Below are 20,758 nucleotides of genomic sequence, written 5' to 3' on the forward strand. Positions count from 1 at the left end.
TCTAACTAACAAGTAGAATGAATGGATCTTACCCTAAAGAATTCTTTGGCCAAATTATACAACTGACTTATGGTGACCAAGAGAGCCTTACCTTGATTCTATGAAAACTAATATTATCTCCCTTTAGCAAGCATGGTATTTCTCCCACTGAGTTAATATTTGGAAGCTTTATGAATGTAGAAGTCTTGCCCCTTAGCTGATAATGGAAAATACTCCTGATCAGATAGAAAGGGTTGCTTGTTTCCCTAGGCTCATTCCGCCATCGTGTGGCCAGATGATAGAAGAATCCCTCTGAGAAGATCGCGTCAATCTTGACTAGGAGGCAAAGTCTAAAGCTTTCTAATGCAGGCTGGGTTGCCATGATGCTGGGGAGAACCCCACCGGGTGTTGTTAATAGCTCACACCACTGTCAGAGTGGAACCAAATCACATCGCTGTACAGCAGAAATTATCACGACATTGTAAATCAACTGTACTTCAGTAAAACTTTTTTAAATGGGGGAAACATGTTAAATTTGAAAGAAGAAGAAGGCGAAGGATAAAAAGAAGCACAGCTGGACACGTGCGTCACATATGAGACCAGCAAAAAGGACCAAAGGTATATGCTCCAGACAATAACTCACGATAATATACAAGATGAAAGGAAAGAGTCTCTAATGGACTTAACAGTAAAAGAGATTCAGGTGTTACTTTCTTTTTAGTTATCTTGATCATTATAATTTTAATATTTTATTTTGTACCAGTTAAACAGGGAGCTTAGAGTTTTCTTCCTCATTATTTTAAAAATAAGTACCTCAACCTCATGGAATTTTGTACCAACTAAAAATTGTCCTGAATATGGAGTAAAAGCTCAAGAAATCCTTTAATTTGTCTATAACCCTTTGGACCCACTGACCAAGTGGTTTAAATTGAAAGGAGATGGAAAATTTAATCATCTAACACAGGATTTAGCAGTAGGAGCAAAATTAGAATGAAATCGAGGAAGAGTTTGGAATTTGACAGCTTGAAATGAAGTCCTGTTGTGATAAAATATGGCTAAAGAATTTGCCATGAGCCCTCACCTGTATATCCACAAAACAAGCCGTTCAATAATTAAGAGATATACTTACTAGTACTGAGCTATCTTGGATTGTACCTACTTATGGGAAAAATTAGGTATTGGGCATGGTACTATCTATGGAAAGGATTAAAGGAAGGTGTAAAATAATTGATTCTATCATAGAGCAGAAATCTTAAAGTTGGTATTTATAGATTGAAATTACTTAAAACTGAGCCAATATCATATAGTTTTCTCCTATATGACATGGAACAAATATGTTAGATGAGTGCCTATCATTCAAGGACACAGGCCCACAGACAGGTACTATAAGTGTATGTTACTATTGATAGTGACAGATGTTAGAAATAACAGATTGGATATGTTTGCCCCCCAGATTTGGGACAAACTGAGCCCACTTCCTTGCAATCTAATCATTTTTTTTATGTTCCCTCCAATGGGCACCTCATAGTGGAGCTGTAATAATCAGTTATGTAATGCATTGGGTCTGATATTGAAAACATTACTTGAGAAGATGAGACTATTTCTATAGGCAGTAGTTTAAGAATAATGTAACTTGCAAAACTGATGGATATTCACAAGAAATATGTTGGCCCATGGAAGACTACCAAGACCTACATGCTGCTTATACATTAGGTATCAGTTGGGTTAAGCTAAGAGGAAAAATGAAGAATAACTTTCAAATTGTATTGCATTTAGAAAACAAGTTTGTAAAACTAATCAGCCATTTGTAAAGCTGTTATATGATAACGGACAATTCTCATGTGTAGCCAATCAAAAATCTACTCTAATATCATTAATATGATATTTTCAAAGGCAAGTCCTCTAGCACCAATTTTCTTTTAAATTTTAAAAATCATCCTTTTGTAATATTTATCACTGTTTTACCATGTATCATTCTTAGGGCTTGTTGGATATACAGAATATTAACATCAGATCCAAGAGAAACAAATACCACAAAGCGAGTTTTACGGAGAATCTGCTGCTACAAAACAGTATCCAAAGAAGAAATGATTGGGAAGTGGAACTTAATCTAAATTAATCTGATGAATGAACTTAACCTTATTAATGAACTTAACCTTCCTGGGGCAAGTGGAAGGATATGACTAATCCACGTGCTACTTACACTGTAAGGAGCAACCACAGGAGGTTCTGATTACAAAGAACAGAACATCAAATGAAACCTGATAAGGAATTATAAAAAAAAAAACAACAGGATATGAGAGCAAGATTAATGTAACTACTGATGCAAATCAGATATATGCTGACATTTACTAAAAGTAAACCATATTTTTGCTTAAGTACTTTTATTATTCCATTTACCCCTCTATTTTAGTCAATAAAAATTATTTCATTACTTTCTTAGCCATATCAGCAGGATTTACAGTATATACACCTTTGACTATTAATGTATAATATAAATTAGTAAGTGTACCACTTCTTGGACAATGTGAGAGCTTTAAACAATTCAACTTGGAAGTCCCATTGTGGCTCAGTGGAACCCAACTAGTGTCCATGAGGATGCAGGTTTAATCGCTCAGTGGGTTAAGTATCTGGCATTGTAATGAGCTGTGGTGTAGGCTGCAGACATGGCTCGGATCTGGCATTGCTGTGGCTGTGGTTTAGACCACCAGCTGCAGCTCCAACTCGACCCCTAGGCTGGGAACTTCCATATGCCGCAGGTGCAGCCTGGGAAAAAAAAAAAAGACAAAAAACCAATTTAACCCATAAATTCCTCCTTTAAATTATATACAGTTATGTATTTCAAAATGATTACTACTGTGGTGTTTGCTAATGCCTCCATCATATTACATAGTTACTATTTCTTTTTGTGGTGAGAACACTCACAATCTCCTCCTTAGCAATTTTCAAGGATAGAATATTAACTATAGTCAGAACCCAGAACTTAAAACTGGAAGGTTGTCCTCTTAACCACATCTCTTTATTTCCTCGTACCTACCCTCAGGCTCTGGAAACCACTATTCTCCTCTCTACTTGCACTGTATGATCTACCTTCTTTTTCTGATTGCTGTTGACTTGATATCCAGAAAAGTTAATAAACTTCCTTATTAATTCTAATGGTTTACTTGTAGATTCTTTTAAATTTTCTGCAAAGACATGTAGGTAGGAGTTAATTCCTACATCCTGGAGTTTTTGTAAGGATAACAAGGATGATGATGATGATTGCTAAGAATTAATGAGCACGGACTATGTTTCAAGAGTGTTTGTTCTTTCAGAAGAACAGCTTTCAAAGTGAACTAAGGAGTTCCCGTCGTGGCTCAGTGGTTAACGAATCCGACTAGGAACCATGAGGTTGCAGGTTTGATCCCTGGCCTCGCTCAGTGGGTTAAGGATCTGGCATTGCCGTGAGCTGTGGTGTAGGTTGCAGACGTGGCTCGGATTCCGCGTTGCTGTGGCTCTGGTGTAGGCTGGTGGCTACAGCTCCGATTCAACCCCTAGCCTGGGAACCTCCCTATGCCGCGGGAGCGGCCCAAGAAATGGCAAAAAGACAAAAAAAAAAAAAAAAAAAAAAGAACTAAAACGTAGACTGCAGTATTGGATTTTCTCTGCTTTTCAGAAAATTAAATGTGGTCAGAAGACCAAGAAGTTCAGGAAGATGAATTGCTGGCCCAGGTGAGTATGATGGAGGTGTTTTAGAAAAGCAGAGCCTTCCAAAGTGGAGAAACCATGATTTATTTGGACTTTCCACAACATTTCAAGATATTTGTAAGTACTATCTGCACCCACAAGCACTTAGACATCCTCTGGGTAGAATACCAGGGCAGCATGATCCCGTTGGCCTGGATGCTACTTGAATATTGTGTCTCCTTTTGAGCTCAAGATGGGTGCTCAGGGAAAAAGGCGCAGGACAGCGCAAGCCTCTTTCAACACAGAACTAGATTTTGGAGGAGCTGCTAGATCGGACGTAACCCAAGAGGAAGTTGTAGATGAAAGAGCCAGGTAGGAGGTGGGATCAATTGTTCCGTCGAATTCAGGAAATCTCGGACTTTGATCAAGCTCAGCAGATAAAAGTCTTTAATAGCAAATTGTTCCTGTGCAATTATCCGTTTCTGTGAGAAGCTAGGTAGTGACATCTGTACTTCTTAGAGTGCAAGTACATGTATTGCAAAGCCTGTCTGAAGAACTACTTTGAAATCCAGATCAGAGCTGGCCAAGTTCAATGCCTCAACTACCCAGGATTCAAATGCTCTTTGGTGGCCACTCCTGGCCAGGTCAAAGGACTAGTGAAAGCAAATATTTGCCCATTATGACCCCCTTCTCCTCCAGTCCCCTTTGGCCCGAAGCAGATGTGAGCTACTGCCCATGCTCAGGCTGCCAGCCGGCACCCTGGCTGTACCATGCGCATCTGCTCCAGCTGCACTTTTGCCTTCTGTACCTTGTACAAATTGACTTACCATGGTGTCTTTCCATGAAAGGTGCCTGCAGGCTTATGAAATGCGTACTTGCAAATAGATAAGGCCAAAAGACTTTGGGAACTGAGATATGATAAAAGAGTGATTCAGAAGGCACCGAAGTTGGCCTGTCCTGACTTTATGCAATATTTCTACTGGATTGATTTCTCTTCCCAGAGCAAACCCTTATAAACATTTCACCCATCCTGCCTCCCTCTGTTGTAACTGGTTGTTCCATTTTGCGGATGTTAATGGAGATATTTGGGAAGATGAGATTGAAGACTCGTTAACTCCCACTGCTCAAGATGTGGACATGGAGTAGTGTATACAGACGTAGAATTAGAATGCTGTACACCTGAAACTTAAATAATAATTTTTTTAAATATGTGGAAGTGAAATGGTTTGCCCTAATCTTTTGTCAAGTACACAAAGTAATTTTGCTGGATGTTTAAGCTACCATTTATCCACTCTTCTTATGCAGAAGATATGGAAGAACTAGTTTATATTTTCATGTGCTAAGGCACAATCATATGTTTTTCAATATAACATAATTGAGAAATGCATAAGCCAAAGCTTCAGTATATGAAAACTAGGTATTAAATATTAAGATGTGTCTGAAGCTCTGAGTCGTTAAAAATTATTTATTTTCTTCACAAGCTTTAGATAAGGAGAGAAATAAAGATTAACTCTTTTATCTCTGAGAATATCCCTCTAAGATCTTCTCTGGGAGTCTCCTCAGTATACTATTCCTTAAAATTGAGGCAGATGGAACTCCTATTAAAACTGTCCTGAGGAGTTCCCGATGTGGCGCAGTGGAAACAAATCTGACTAATATCAACGCTGCAGGCATGGCTCTAAAAAGGCAAAGAATAAAAAATTAAAAAAATAACTGGGATTACGCATGAGTGCCTGTGCAGCTGTTAGCATTGAGCACATGAAGGGTTGGTAGTCAGCTGGCACTCATTAGTTTGGCCACATCAGTTGTTAAAATATTTAGATATTTCAGTTCCAAGTAGTGAAAAGAATTTCTCTAGCTATTGAGATATCATAGTGGAAATCAGTAGAAACTGGTTATAGCACAAACACAGGTATAGGGTCAGATGGGTATCCAGCAAATACTGGGAGTATTTAGGTGGTGAATATAACTGGCCCCAACTGCTCCAAGAAGACCCTAGTTTGGGGAGCTGTAGAAGAGGATGCTCACTATGCAGGTGGGCAATGATAGTTTCGTCAGGAGCCTGATGCAGGCTCTCAAGTCTGTGCCCTACAGCAAATGTTTGTACCTAGGGACCAGCAATGCACATACCCAACACCCCATGGTTTAAGTAAAATAAAACACCAGGGTCATTATTAAAAGGGGCCTTTTAAGAAGAGATGGATGCACTTTCTTATTCGAAACCATGGTTCAATCCATTCCAAACCATGATTAAAACCAAATCAACATTCATCCAGTAACAGCCACGTGAAATATGACTTTATCAATATTTTATAAAAATTAACTGTTGATTTGGAAGTCATTGGAATGATTAGATGAGAAGATTGTACTTCCTTTTGAACACTACATGGTTTATCTAGCGATTAGAAGGGAACATATTTAAAATATTTAATCCATATACTGATTTATACATTAACTTATATTACTATACTTATTAAATATGTATACTATCACACCTTGGTACAGATCTTGATAATACCTGTAATACAATACAAAGAGAAGAATACATATATTCTTACTGTGTACATATATACATACAGATATATGCGTATATGTATGTGTGTATATATATATCCGTGTATACTATGTATATACACATACGAATATCACAAATTTATGTATATGTGTAAAATGTATGTGCTTGAGGGGCAACACTCATTAGGGAAAAACCTCATCTTTCCTCTTCTCATCTGTCCTATTCCAACAAATCTTAGAGAAAACTTACTGAGTTCACCCAGAAAAGCTAACAGGAATTTTTATTAGGAATGAATTGAATTCAGATTATTTAGGGGCGATGAATGTTTTCAGTCATCTTATCCAGGAGCGCAAATGTCTCAACACCTATGTCCTTTATTAGCATTTTAACATTTTCTCCATAGAAGTCTTACTTATGATCCAAATAAAGTCTACAGACTTTATAGATTTTTCTGCTGTTGAAAACTATATTTCATTTTACATTGCATGCTTCACTTGATTATTGGTAACATGGAGAAATGCTATTGATTTTTGCGAGTTTATCTTACATCTAGCAAACCTATGCAACTCTCTTTTTAATTCCACTAGATCGTCTTTTGATTCTGAGGTGTTTTTTTTTTTGTTTTTTTTTTTCAGGATAGTAATTGTATCATCTGCAAGCAATGGCAGAAACCTCCACCTCTTCAATCCTTGCACTTGTTTCTTATTTTTCCTAATAGCATTCACCAGGCCCTCCACCATCACAATAAACATTTGCAATATTAGTGAGAATCCTTGTTTTCTTCCACTTTTAAAGGGAATGTATCTAAAATTCCTTGAATAAATATAACATTTGCCCCAAGAATTTGGCATTTAATTTTTAACATATTTAGTGGGTTCTCTTTTCCTCCTAATTTCTCAAGATATTCTACTACAATTGGTTTTTGAAATTTATAAAATGCTTTCTCTGAATCATCAAAGGTGACTCTATAGTGCTTCTCTTTTGACTCTATTAACATAGAGAATTCCATTGCTAGAGTTTCTGATATTATATCATCCTCCTATTTTTAGATATATCCTAATTTCTCATTGTATACTTTTGACGCATTATTAAATTTGGTTTATCTACAATTTTATTTGGAATTTTGGCGCATACATACAGAGGGATACGGTCAATTGTTTTCTGTTCTTTATGGTTCCTACCTGGTTTTGAAATCAAGATCATACTAACCTCCTAAAATCATCTGAGTGACTTCTACATTTCCTCTATTTTCTGGAACAACTTGTGTAAGACAGGAATTAACTGTTCCCTCAAAATTCCCTAGATCTGAGGTGACCATGTAATTCATCTATAATTGATGTAAACAGGACACATTCAGAAATAAAGGAGAACATTATTAATAACTATGCCAGGGCAAAGGAGGATGAACAAAGACTATTCTAAGCAAAACAAAGCAGAACTCAATGTTAATACTTTATGAGTATGGGACTTAGTGGGAGGTGAGGCCTCTTAGTACCTTGTCAATGTCTTCACGCTTGGTCGATCTAGTCAGGTTTGCATTTCTTCCAGTACTACTTTGATGGATTGCTTTTCTTTGAAGTAGTTTTCATTTCATGATAGAGCAAAATGTTCTGTAAAGCTGCCATGCCCAAAGCACAGAATGTGAGTTTTACGTCCCTTCAATCTCTTGCAACCCTGCATAGTCCCCGTTTTGTCACACACTGATTTGCTGAAGACATTGGGTCAGGTGTTCTAACAGCGATCCACCTTCTTTTTTATCTACTTTTCTTTAGCTTGTTCTCAATGGGAACTCCCTCTTTATGGTTTTCACACAAATTTTAATCCTTAACTGATCAATAAATTCTTTGCAAGATTTGCAAGACTCAACTCAGTAGAATAGAACTTTCCCTCGGGAACTAGAGATATTTAGTACTAGGAATACAACTCCTACTAGTGAGGCAGGATAAATATTTAATTTGTTCAAATGAGTTACCAGTTTCCAAGTTAAAAATTTTGCTTAGTGGGTGCCTCAAAGGGTGACCTGAGTTTTTCTGCTTGTACCCATCTCTGGGAAATCATGTCTTTTCATTGATTCAGTGTATTTCAATCCATTATATTTGGTTTATAGTTATTCTCTCTCAGTACATTGAAGATATAGCACCGCTATCTTTAGACTTTTATTGTTGGTGTTGAAAATGTTGCTGTCAGTCTAATTTTTGACCACACTGCCCTTCCCTCACCACCAGCGTCCTTACCATGAGAGCCTCCCAGACCTATAGTTTCTCCAGTGAGAAGATAAGAGCCTAGCTGAAAGGTGGACATCCAGCTTCCCTATGTTGTAGGACACTTACAAGGGGTTCACTGGAGTCTCATCTCCTGGGGATCATTGGTGGAAGCTATGGAGCTCAATAGTGGGAATCGGATAGAGATGGAAAAGGGGGAAGGACATCCAGAAACCAGCACTCAGATCTTGGATGGCATTCCTTCTTGCAGTGGTGCCCAAGCAAGGTCCTCGCCAGCAGCCCTGTCCATCTAGAGAGTCAATCCAGTGTCTCCATCTGGCCAGGAAGCTCAGTTCACAGTTCTACCTGATTTGGATTCCCAGCCAACAAGCTGTATGGGTTCGGAGCTCATTATATAGCCGAACTCAAGCCAGGAACAAATTTCCAGCATAGTCTCAAACAAGCTACATGGGTTTTGAGCTCATTCTAGTGCCCAATGCATGCAAGAAACAAATTTCCAGCATAGCCTCAGCATAGTCTAAAGTCCCACCCATCTGAGAAGTGTAGCTGCATTTGCCAGATAGCCACAAAGAATATCCTATATCCTGCCTGGTCAGGGGAGTAAATGTACACTCTTGTCCAACTGGTCAGCATAGCCTCAGTGCCACTCATCCAGGAAGCATGTCCACAGACTCCCAGCAGCCACAGAGCACATCCTATAGCCCACCCAGCAGCCCTGCGCAAATGGTAGACATAGCCTCTGGCACCACATAACCAGATCAGCCTGAGTAGGGATCCTGAGCAGTCTAAGAGTCCAGCTATGGTACTGCCCAGCCATGGAGTCCAGCCTACAGCCCCCCTTCCCCCAATAGCAGAGCCCAGTATATAGCCCAGCCCAGTTGCTGAGCACACCATACAGCCTCTCTCAGACAGGGAGCCAGTTGGTGACGTTGCCCAATCACAGAGCTTAGGCTATAGCTCAACACAACTAAGAAGCTCACATGCAACATTGCCCAATTGCAGAATACAGTTTCCAGCTTCACTCAACAATGGGGTACAGCTGGAGGCCCCATTCAACCAGAGAGCACAGCCAGCAACCTCACTCAACAGTGGAGCATAGTCCACGGCCACCCTGATCACAAAGCCCAGCCTGCGGCCTCACTTGAACACAGAGTCCAGCCAGCGGCACCTTCCAATCAGGAAGCATGGTCTGAGGCCCCACTCATCCAAGAGCAATGGCAGAGCACAGCCCTGCCCAGTTGTGCAAGCCAATCCTGGCATGGCCCTGCTACCTACCCTAACAGAGGTGACTGCAAAACTGTGCTGGCAGCCCCACCTGAATGCAGTCCTGGCCACGGAAGCCACATAGAGGCCTTGTGTGAACCCAGAGTCTGTACAGCAGGCATACCCAGCTTCAGAGCCCAGGCAGTGGAACCCCCACCCACATCAGAACAAGAGCAGTTGCCTCACCCAACTAGAGACCCTGACAGCCCCACCTGCCCAGGGACGTGACCAGCTTGATCCCTCCAGTATCCCCAGCTGAGCTGACTGGTAAAGGTCTTTCCCTGCTGAAATGAACCTGGATTGTCTGGAGAAGAGACAACTTCCTCAAAGCACAGATACCAACACAGGAAACAAAAATCACAATCATGTAAACATGTCAATGGAAACTAACAAAGATCCAATAACAACAACAAAAAAGTGGACAAAAAGTCTTGACACATTTGTAAGAAGTTTAAAAAGCAGTCTTTGGAGTTCCCATTATGGCTCAGAGGAAACAAACCTGGCTAGTATCCATGAGGACACGGGTTTGATTCCTGGTCTAGCTCAGTGAGTTAAGGATCCAGCAATGCTATCTATCAGCTGTGGTGTGGGTCGCAGATGTGGCTCAGATCTGGTGTTGCTGTGGCTTTGGGGTAGGCCAGCAGCTATAGCTCTGATTCGACCCCTAGCCTGGGAACTTCCACCCCTAAAAAGCAAAAAGTAAATAAATAAAAATAAAAATAAAAAGAAGTCTTTTCCTCATTATTTCCATTCAGACAGAGAGACACAGCTGCATCCTCCAATGCCAGTGTCAGTGACTTTTTTCAGCCTTTCATTACCACATGTCTTTTTGAGTCCCATGTTGCCTAGGCACCAAGTTTTGTGTCCCCAACATCAACACGTTGTCACTTTTAATGTTTCCTCCTTTCTCAGCCTCATAAGCAGAAGAAATCTGATTTCTAGTTTCAGCATCTCTCTGAAGGCCTTTTGGAGGATCACTGTCCTCTCTGGGGTTCAGGTTCACCCTGGCTTCATCATCGTCACAAAACAAGCTGTAGAGTGTGACAGTATTGGTGGGCATTACAAAAAAAAAAATCACTGAGCGGTGGTTGGTTCCCATAAGTAGAGAAGATTGAGGAGGAGGAGTTTAGGAAAGAAGAAGGGCTGAAGAAAGGACATGAGAACAGGAGAAGAATGACTGTCCTGCCTCCCAAATTGTGGAAGGCTCTGAGAAACCTCTCTCAAGTTCTTCTTTTGGAAATACTCAGGCTTTAAGAGGAGACTTCTGGGAACATGCCAGTCCTATTTCTTCCTCCAGATTCTTAGGCTTGAACCATTTCGTGCTTGTGAAGATCCTCCCCCAGGAATTTGGGGAATTTGGGGCAAAGGCCACTAGATACTTTTGGTTCTAAGGAGGTAACTGAATTCCCTTTCAATAGACCCAGATCCAGCCTGATTAAATGGAGCCCATTAAGGCAAAGCCCAACCAAGACCCAAGTTCAACCCAGCTACAAACCCGTCCTCAGTCCTGATCATTCGCAGCATCCCTCAAATTGAAACCACACTCGAACTCAATCCTAACTCCAACCCTCCTCTACCCAGGGTCTATTCAAGCTTAACCCTAAGCCAACAACTCCTTACTACTAGCCCCAGTTTAGCCCATTACCCTGCCTCATCCCTACACCTAGATTCATTTGTCCTGAAATTTCATCCTTTCTCCACCCCAAACCAATCCTAACCTCCCTAATATAACTCCCTACCTAAGAGTCTTCCTGAAACACCTTCCCAATATCTCCCTAACTGGAAGCTCCCCTCGCTGTCCACGCCAATTCATCCCTCAATATATAATACATCTCTCAGGTGATACTGAGATCCCTCCCCTTCCCAAACTGGACTCAATCACTTGCCTCTAATTCTACATCTAATTGCATGTTATATCAGCCAGAGTCCTATCAATTATTTTGACAGAGGAAACTTAATACTTCACTGTAATGTTGTTAATATTAACTAATTTAATTTTAAATTTAATATAATAATTGCTAACTAGGCATTTGAGAATTGAAAATAAATTTAAATAGATAAAATTTTGCAGAGATAGCAACTGCAGGAATCAACTAACACTCCCAGGGCTGGGATAACAAGAAAGGAGATTGGGAAGTTCCTGTTGTGGCTCAGCAGTAACAGACCTGACTAGTATCCATGAGGACGTGTGTTCGATCCCTGGACTCGCTCAGTGGGTTAAGGATGCTGCATTGCTGTGAGCTTTGGTGTAGGTCACAGACGCACCTTGGATCCCACGTTGCTCTGGCTGTGGTGTAGGCTGGCAGCTCTGATTCAACTCCTGGCCTGGGAATTTCCATAGGCTGCAGGTGCAGCCCTAAAAAGACAAAAGAAAAAAAAAAAGAAGAAAGAAAGTAAGTAAAGAAAAAGAAAAGGAAAGAAAGAAAAGAAAAACATATATAATTGGAATTATTAAAGCTTAGAAACTTGGAGGAAGGGACCTGCAGAACTGAAATGCAATCCTCTAAGGAAAACACTCTGCTTTCTTAGAATTGGTATCACTGTGCAGCATAATAAAGTTGGCTCTGTAAATGTTGGAAATTACAAACTGGATTCAACTGCTGCTGAAAGAACGCCCTATCAATGTTGAGGTGAAGACGCAAGGTTAGGGTAATGCTGATGTCTACAGGAAATAGACAGGAAACCCCAAGGAAGTAAATATGATGGAGCAAGTCCTTCTTCCTCCTCCAGCCTCGTAGTGTCCCTCTAGCAACCCCTTCTGGCAGAGCTTAATGAAGGGACTGGCAAAGGGGAACAGTGGTTTGCAGAGTGGTCAGCAGTGCAAAGCAATGCAAAGCAGAGTATAGGTTGGATTTGGAGCTGAGGGACAAGAAGCAATGGCATAAGAAGTGGCATACATATCAGGGCCAGCCTTGATTCTAAGTGACACATGCCTGAGCGTTCTCCCTTTCCACCACTGCAGCAATACCAATCTCTTTTCGTTGTTGTTGTTTTGTCTTTTTAGGGCTGCACCTGCAGCATATGAGGCCAGGGATCGAACCTGCATCCTCATGGATGCTAGTCAGATTCATTTCTGCTGAGCCACGATGAGAACTCCCAACACAAATCTGGTGTGGCAGAAAAGATCCAGAAAGAGATACTAACATGAAATAATCATGGGGTTACCCCCATTCACCAAGATGCTTGCAATTGGGCTTCAGTTGCTTGCCACCCTAATACAAGATTAGTATCCTAAAACAGGATTGGGGCTGCAGTACTACTGAGAATCTCCTATATTATTTGAGTTTCATGGGCCATTTGCTATGGAACTTTATCCCATGGAAATTTTCCGTGACAAAAAAAAAAATCTGGACATGAAATTCCTTGACTGCAGGGTCCCAGGAGAAAAACAGGTAAATTCATATAGCAGAGAAAATAGTTTTTGCAGCAAGGCTGAACTCTAATATTATTTACTGCTGAGACCAGATAGTTTTTGGTCAGTGAAGTATAGCGAGAGGGAGGAAACTTATCTGAAGTTGACCTGTCAGACAGACAACATTTAACATATGTCCTCGCGAGATACTCTTCTTCGGGAGCATTGGCCACTGGCCAACACCCATAACAAAAGTAGGGTGTCCCTCCTAGGAAGGCAAACAGGCAAATGGAAACCATCCGTCCTTTGTGTGAGACACAAATACTAATGGAAATATTTTTTAAGAGAAGAATTTTCAATAATAAATCATCTTTGGCCACCTGCCAGGCAAGAGTTATGGAGTGCTTCATGCATTTAGGCTTGAGCTAAGCACTGTAGGAGCAAGAGGGTAGAGGAATGGGAATTAAAATTGAGGGAAAAAGGAAAAGAGGGAAGGTGAGCAGGTCAATTAATATGCATCAAGCAACAATTTTTCATCAGATTCTGTTCTAAATAACAATATGTGCACTGGACACAGATAAGGTGTTAATTTTCCCAAGGTCCTTAGCTCTTGAGAAGAAGGATGAGAAAACAAATTAATCTGAAGTCTTGAACAAAGAACATCTTCACAGAGATAGGGTGGGGTGGAGGCAGTGAAAGAGATATTCATAAAATGATACTGTTGAATCAATAGTTCCCTAATAGTCATTATTAATTCAAATATATCTCACGTTCGGTTTCGATGAGAAACCTGTGGGGTCATTTTACTTGTTTGTTTCATTGTATGAGAGGAGTTGGTAGGTCCAGGGATCCCTTCTGACTTTTTATCTTTAAGGAAAGATAAAATGTGACACATATAATAAATACCACAACCAGTTGGAATTACAGACCTTGTGGAGGTTGAGGTTAATTTCATAAGATGTAGCAACAAACTTTGAAGTCTGGGTAGTTTACAAAATGCTTCTTTGTTAGCATTAATCTTCATACGAATAGCTTTATCAAACTGGATATTATCTGCTTTTCTAGCAGATTACATGGGAGGAAAGAACATTTTCTTCTTGTGGAAATTTATTTCACCAGCAGAGAGCAGGATTTACAGTTGCCAGAACGAGGGCTGGAATCTCAATGATTACTAAGAAGGGGAGGAAAAAGCAAGTTAAAAACTTATAGACAGAGACCACAGAGGGTTTTTAACACGTAGAAGATGGAGCATATAATGTTTTACATTCACGATTCTCCTCTCTGTTGTCAACACAATTTACCTTAGCCTTGGATTTGCAGAAAATGCCTTCGCTCCTTTTTACTGGGTTTCTTTTCCAGAATGCACTAGAATCTGTGTGAGAACATTTATCCATTAGTTAAGGCTGCAAATTATGCAACATTCCCTAAGTGTCACTGCTTAATATAAACTGTTTCTTCCAGCACCATTATTATACTGAAAGTGTTGGATTTTTTTTTTTTTTTAAGGAATTACCTTCTTTATACCTTTCTTTTTACGAGACCTCCAGACCTCCTCAGGGCCCCTTCGCACTTCTTTTCCTCCTCCATTCTCCTTTTTATAAACTTAAAATTTTCCGAAAACTTTTTCCTTGTCTCTTAATCCAATAACAGTCACTGCTTATCTCTCATTTATATGTGATTTGTACAAGACATCAAGTAATGGCAAGCTCCACTTCTCCTTCAAGACATCCATTTTGGGTGAGGATTTATAAACTGGGGCTTCCAAGCTAACTGTCATCTAGGAAATTGATACCTCCTCAGTCCAGCCAATAAATCATTGCTTAATAAATCACTACATGCATTTGAAAAGAAAATAGAGTCTAATCGTTAATAATCAGCTTCTGCGCTTCATCTTTTTCCAGGCTCCTGGACAGCACAAGTCTTGACCACTCTGGTTACCCAAGGTTTTTTCAGGGTGTTCACTAGGTTTAACTGATCAACATCCAGAAGTGTCCAGACAGGTCTCAAAGTGGACATCTCGAAGTGTATACTACAGTGTACCACCTAGACTCCCCATCAGGACTGCCAAGAATGCTGGCTGCCGAAAGCTCATAGCTCAGTCTCTGTGTGTTGCCCTCTACTAAAAGAAGCTACCACACCCAAGGCAATGTTATATGCCAATTATACTCCCATAAAATTAATTGATTGATTGATTAATGGGGAGGGGGCAAGAAAGTGGTTCTAATAAAGAGACTTTTGTCCAATTAAAACAAAAAAGTGTTTAGAAGTTCCTGTTGTGGCTCAGCGGGTTAAGAACTCAAATAGTATCCATGAGGACTCGGTTTCGATCCCTGGCCTTGCTCAGTGGGTTAAGGATCAGGTGTTACTGCAAGCTGTGGTGTAGATGACAGATGCTGTTTGGATCTTTTGTTGCTGTGGCTGTGGGCATAGGCCAGCGGCTATTGCTATTTGATCCCTAGCCTGAGAACTTCCATTTGCTACAGGTGCAGCCCTAAAAGACCAAAAAAAAAAACTTTAAATAAACAAAAAAATTTTTGAATATTTATCTGGACTATTCTTCATGTGTAATAAAAAACTATCTAAATATTATAAAAGACCTTCAAATGTAGGTATGAACTGCTTTCTTTACCTGGACATCATAAAAATAAAATCTCTTTTATAATACTGTTGAGTGGCATTCCTGTTGTGGCTCAGTGGTAATAAACCCAACTAGTATACATGAGGACAAGGAATCGATTCCTAGCCCCACTCAGTAGGTTAAGGATCTGGCATTGCTGTGAGTTGGGGTGTGGGTCGCAGATGGCGCTCAGATCTGGTGTTGCTGTGGCTGTGGTGTAGGCCAGCAGCTGCAGCTCCAATTCAACCCCTAGCCTGGGAACTCCCATATGCTGCTGCTGGCGTGGCCCTAAAAAGACAAAAGAATAATAATAATAATAATAATAATACTGTTGAGCAATTCTGAAAGAATCCAAAACATACTAATCAAGCCTAACTAGTTCTAAAATGTTCTTTCTTTCTCTATGTGTATCATGTGCTAGATTACATAAGCAAAAGAAGAGAGTAAATCTTTGGTGCCAACAGTAAATTACAAACACCAATGAATATGATGCTTGTCCATCACTAAGGTCTCATTTTTTTTTTTTTTAATGAGAGTTGCGATGTTTATTTCAGCTTCTCTCTTGTTTTTTTGTTTTTTGTTTTTCACACCTGCAGCATGTGGAAGTTCCCAGGCCAGGGATCGAACCAGTGCCACAGCCGCAGCCAGAGTACAATGGTGAAAATGCAGGAGGCTTAACCTGCTAGGCCATCAGAGGACTCCCTCCCAGGTCTCAATTTGAGGCTTGATTTGGGTAAGGGCACTATCTGTGAACGCTGTCACAGGCGGTTTGTCAGTTATGCTTGAGATCAGAAGGCCACGGTCTCACCCGTGTGAAAAATTGGGGTCATAATATTTTATAATCACCATTGTAGATGCTAAGAGAAGGATCTTTTGAAATTTCAGCTACTCCAAAATGACGGAATCTTTATTAGTTTTACAATTTTCCAAGTCATAAAATACCCTAAATGTGTAAGGAGTCAATGCTCTTTTGAGATCTGAGAAAGCACAGGTGATGAAGGGAGAAAGGCCGCCTTCAAAACGAAACACCCACAAAGCAGAAAATATTTGCTAACTCAGGAGTTCCCGTGGTGGCACAGTGGTTAACGAATCCGACTAGGAACCATGAGGTTGCGGGTTCGGTCCCTGCCCTTGCTCAGTGGGTTAAGGATCTGGCATTGCCGTGAGCTGTGGTGTAGGTTGCAGACGCGGCTCGGATCCTGCGTTGCTGTGACTCTGGCGTAGGCCGCTGGCTACAGTTCCGATTCGACCCCTAGCCTGGGAACCTCCATATGCCGCTGGAGCGGCCCTAGAAATGGCGAAAAGACAAAAAAAAAAAAAAAAAAATTGCTAACTCATATTGAGAACAGACTACATTTTTATCCTCTATTTCATTCACATTTCTTTTTTTCATTAGTTTTAATATATCTTGATGTGTACTTAAGTGTATACATATAGTATATACTTAACCAAACAATGATTAAATGACAATGTAGGCGCTAATGTTAAAAACATAAAATATCGGAGTTCCCGCCATGGCGCAGTGGTTAACGAATCTGACTAGGAACCATGAGGTCGCGGGTTCGATCCCTGCCCTTGTTCAGTGGGTTAACGATCCAGCGTTGCCGTGAGCTGTGGTGTAGGTTGCAGACGCGGCTCGGATCTCACGTTGCTGTGGCTCTGGTGTAGGCCGCTGGCTAAGCTCCGATTCCACCCCTAGCCTGGGAACCTCCATATGCCGCAGGAGCGGCCCAAAGAAATAGCAAAAAGACCAAAAAAAAAAAAAAAAAAACATAAAATATCTTTAACAAGTTTATTTTAAGACAATGTAATTAAAAAAAACTTGTTTGAAAAAGAAATTCTTAACAGAAGTTTTCACAGCTGTTAAGCTACAACCACATTATCCTTCATGATACCTGTAGCAGAAAATCTATACAATTTGATCTAATACTTTTAATAAAATTGGATTAACTTTTCAAAAAAAAAAAGACAATGTATATAACTCTTGTATCATGACACCCACCCTAACTTGGGTGGTTTGAAGAACCAATTCATTTATATTAATAAGAATATATAAGTTTTAAAAATTTGGGGAGTTCCCATCATGGCTCAGCAGTTAACAAACCTGACTGGTATCCATGAGGATGCAGGTTCGATTCCTGGCCTCAATCAGTGAGTTAAGGATCTAATGTTGCCATGAGCTGTGGTGCAGGTTACAGAGGCGGCTCAGATCCCACATTGCTGTGGCTGTGGTGTAGGCCGGCAGCTGTAGCTCTGATTCCCTAGCCTGGGGACCTCCATATGCCACAGGTGCAGCCCAAAAGGACAAAAAAAAAAAAAAAAAAAAAAATAGAACTATGTGGTAACTATAGACTTTATTTTCTATCTTTCCAAATGTTAATTTTCTTAAAGTATTAAAATAAGGATTTCTACCCAACTGTCATAATATTGAGTTGTTCTAAAAATCCTAATTCAATGACAGATTTTGGAAAACATATCTAAGTTAACTTTAAAAGGACAATGAAATCATTGTTCATCATAACAATTTGACAGAGAAATGACATCATAAAACTGTATCTAGATAGTCTAAGTGGTGAAACTATCAATTCATAAATGGAACATTAGCTGAAGTGTACAAGAAACAAATTTACAAACACTCTATGTATAAGTTATGGCTTATTTAAATGAAGACCTAAGTTTACCTTTCATTTCCTTAAATATTATTATAATGAACAAAAACTGATCTGCAGAGTGTAAGGAATTTAGGTATTTATTTTAACCATTTTGTAAAATAATAAAAAGTCTTGGATAAACTAAAAATTTCACGTTTGTATTTTTTATTTTCCACTGAGACAATTCAGAGAGAATAATTAAAGAGTTCTCTTAACCCAACTTTACAATAAATAAATAAATAAAAATATTTCCTTGCTTGAGAGGGAACTGGATGTAACTATAAAATCTCTCTCTCAACAAAGGGGTGTTAAAAACTTTACAGAAGGTTTCATAATACCTTTTTATGGTTACTTGTTATTAGCCTAAAGTCAATTTGCATATCTTTTGTTCCTAATATTGCACTCTGCAGGAACACTTAGATCATTTAACTAAAATTAGATTTTCCCTTTTCTCATCCAAAAACATTGTTAAGTGAAAGTATTTATATTAGAACACAGGAACACCATTTAAATCACTTTTAAGATCTTTGTGAATTGGGAGGTTTTCTTTTATACATTTTTATTTGTATATTGTTTTTATCTTATTCCTAAAAAAGTTTATTATTCTTTTTGGACAAAAGATTTTAAACACTTCAGTACTTTAATTTCTTCCCTTGCAAAGAACATTTTCTGGTAGGAAACCATTGTAAGACTCAGTCCTCAAAGATAGATTTCTTTAAACTATTTAAGGTATTTGCACATGTTACAAGATTAAACTGATGGTTCAATTCCTCAAGAACTTGCCACTTTCCCCTTGGTTTGAGAGTTTTCTTCTTGAAGTGCTCTCAGATTTAAAGCATTGTGAATTTGGGGGTGATTATTTTTTCCCCTTGGGTATTTTGTTTGTTTCATTTTTGGCCACAACTGCAGCATGCAGAAGTTCTCAGGCCAGGGATTGAATCCAAGCCACAGCAGTGATAATGCTGAGTCCTTAACCACTAGGCAACCAGGGAACTCCTCCCTTGGATATTAATAAAAACCTTCATACCCATTCCAATAACCTGCTTGGGCAGCCTGACCTAATGCAGAGATGCATTTTAAAAGAAACTCCTTTCTTTTTTCAGTCATATATTTACATCAACATTCAAAGGTATGTGGCTTCTGCAACTATATGTACTAAGGCAGCATCAGAAAGCGTAGAAAGGCTTAGATTGTAGAATCTTCTTGGAGTCTCTACTCCTGGTCTCTCGATTCACATGGTCTCCCATACAGGAAAAAAATCTCACGACAGAAGAGAAGACGAAGTTACAAATTCTTGAGCAAGCTGGAGATTGTAAAGCAACCCTTACTTTTCAAGGAAAAGGAAGACAAAGTAATATCTATTCTAGAAAGAAAACACACCAAGCTGCTTTGAGCTTCCTGTGAATTAAAACTTGACCTCTGGGAATGTATATGTATGACTGGGTCACTTTGCTGTACAGCAGAATTCAGCACAACACTGTAAATCTACTATAATGAAAGAGAGAGAGAGAGAGAGAAAGACAGAAAGAAAGAAAGAAAGAAAGAAAGAAAGAAAGAAAGAAAGAAAGAAAGAAAGCAAGCAAGCAAGCAAGCAAGCAAGCAAGAAAGGAGAAAGAGAAAAAGGAAGGAAGGAAGGAAAAAACTTGACCTCTAGGGGGCAGCAGTTCCCTGACACTGAGGACAGGTAATATTTCAGGCTAAGGCTTTGTACGCCAATCCTCGCTCACGAACATAGAAGCACACTCTGACAAAGTAAGAAAACTCATTTGTCTGGAAGCAGATAAAATTCTACACTAATCGACAATCAAGGAGTTCCCTTTGTGGCTCAGTGGGTTAAGAACCTGACATAGTGTCTGAGGATGCAAGTTTGATCCCTGGCCTCACTCAGTGGGTTAGGGATCTGGCACTGCTGCAAGCTGCAGTGTAGGTCATAGATGAGGCTCAAATCCATTATTACTGTGGTGTGACATAGGCTGGCAGCTGCAGCTCCAATTCAACTTTCAGCCTGGGAACTTTCATATGCTGCAAGTGTGGTGGTAAAAAGGGGAAAGAAATCAAACCTACACATATTCATTGCAGGAGGAGAGCAACTAGGTCTCTTCTGAGACCATTGCTGATGGCTTCTCAAGTAAAACTCTACCTATATTTCATGACCATACAGGGGCAAAAGTTATAAATCCACAATCAGGAACGACCACATCTTAAAAAATTTCCCAATGACTTTATAGATTCTTGGAAAATGGTTCTTCACAGAGTTTTTAAGACCCAAATGGAAATAAATCTTACTTCTTCTTCTTTGACAGTTTATAACTAGCTCCCAATTCTCTACTTGGTTTAGCTAATCTACTGCATAGGTAAATTTTGGTGGTTAAAGTCTCTCAAAACTCTGTTGAAATAACAAACAGAGAAATCATTTTATGTATTTCCACAACTCACATGGAAAATAAGGAGATGCCAATAACTTCTTTCCTGTATGACAAGGAAAAATCATTT

At 39.7% G+C, this 20,758-nt stretch overlaps 1 pseudogene; it reads left to right on the plus strand.

Moving 5' to 3' along the window:
- The first annotated feature begins 3,642 nt into the window (after positions 1 to 3,642).
- LOC100738288 (E3 ubiquitin-protein ligase RNF14 pseudogene) lies at positions 3,643 to 4,791 on the plus strand (annotated as a pseudogene).
- Positions 4,792 to 20,758: the final 15,967 nt, after the last annotated feature.

The sequence above is a fragment of the Sus scrofa genome, chromosome 17 (genome assembly GCF_054392235.1).
Source record: "Sus scrofa isolate SSC_HxYL_T2T_F1_AM1 chromosome 17, Sscrofa_HxYL_maternal_Yorkshire_Landrace_v2.0, whole genome shotgun sequence".
Classification (NCBI taxonomy): Eukaryota; Metazoa; Chordata; class Mammalia; order Artiodactyla; family Suidae; genus Sus; species Sus scrofa.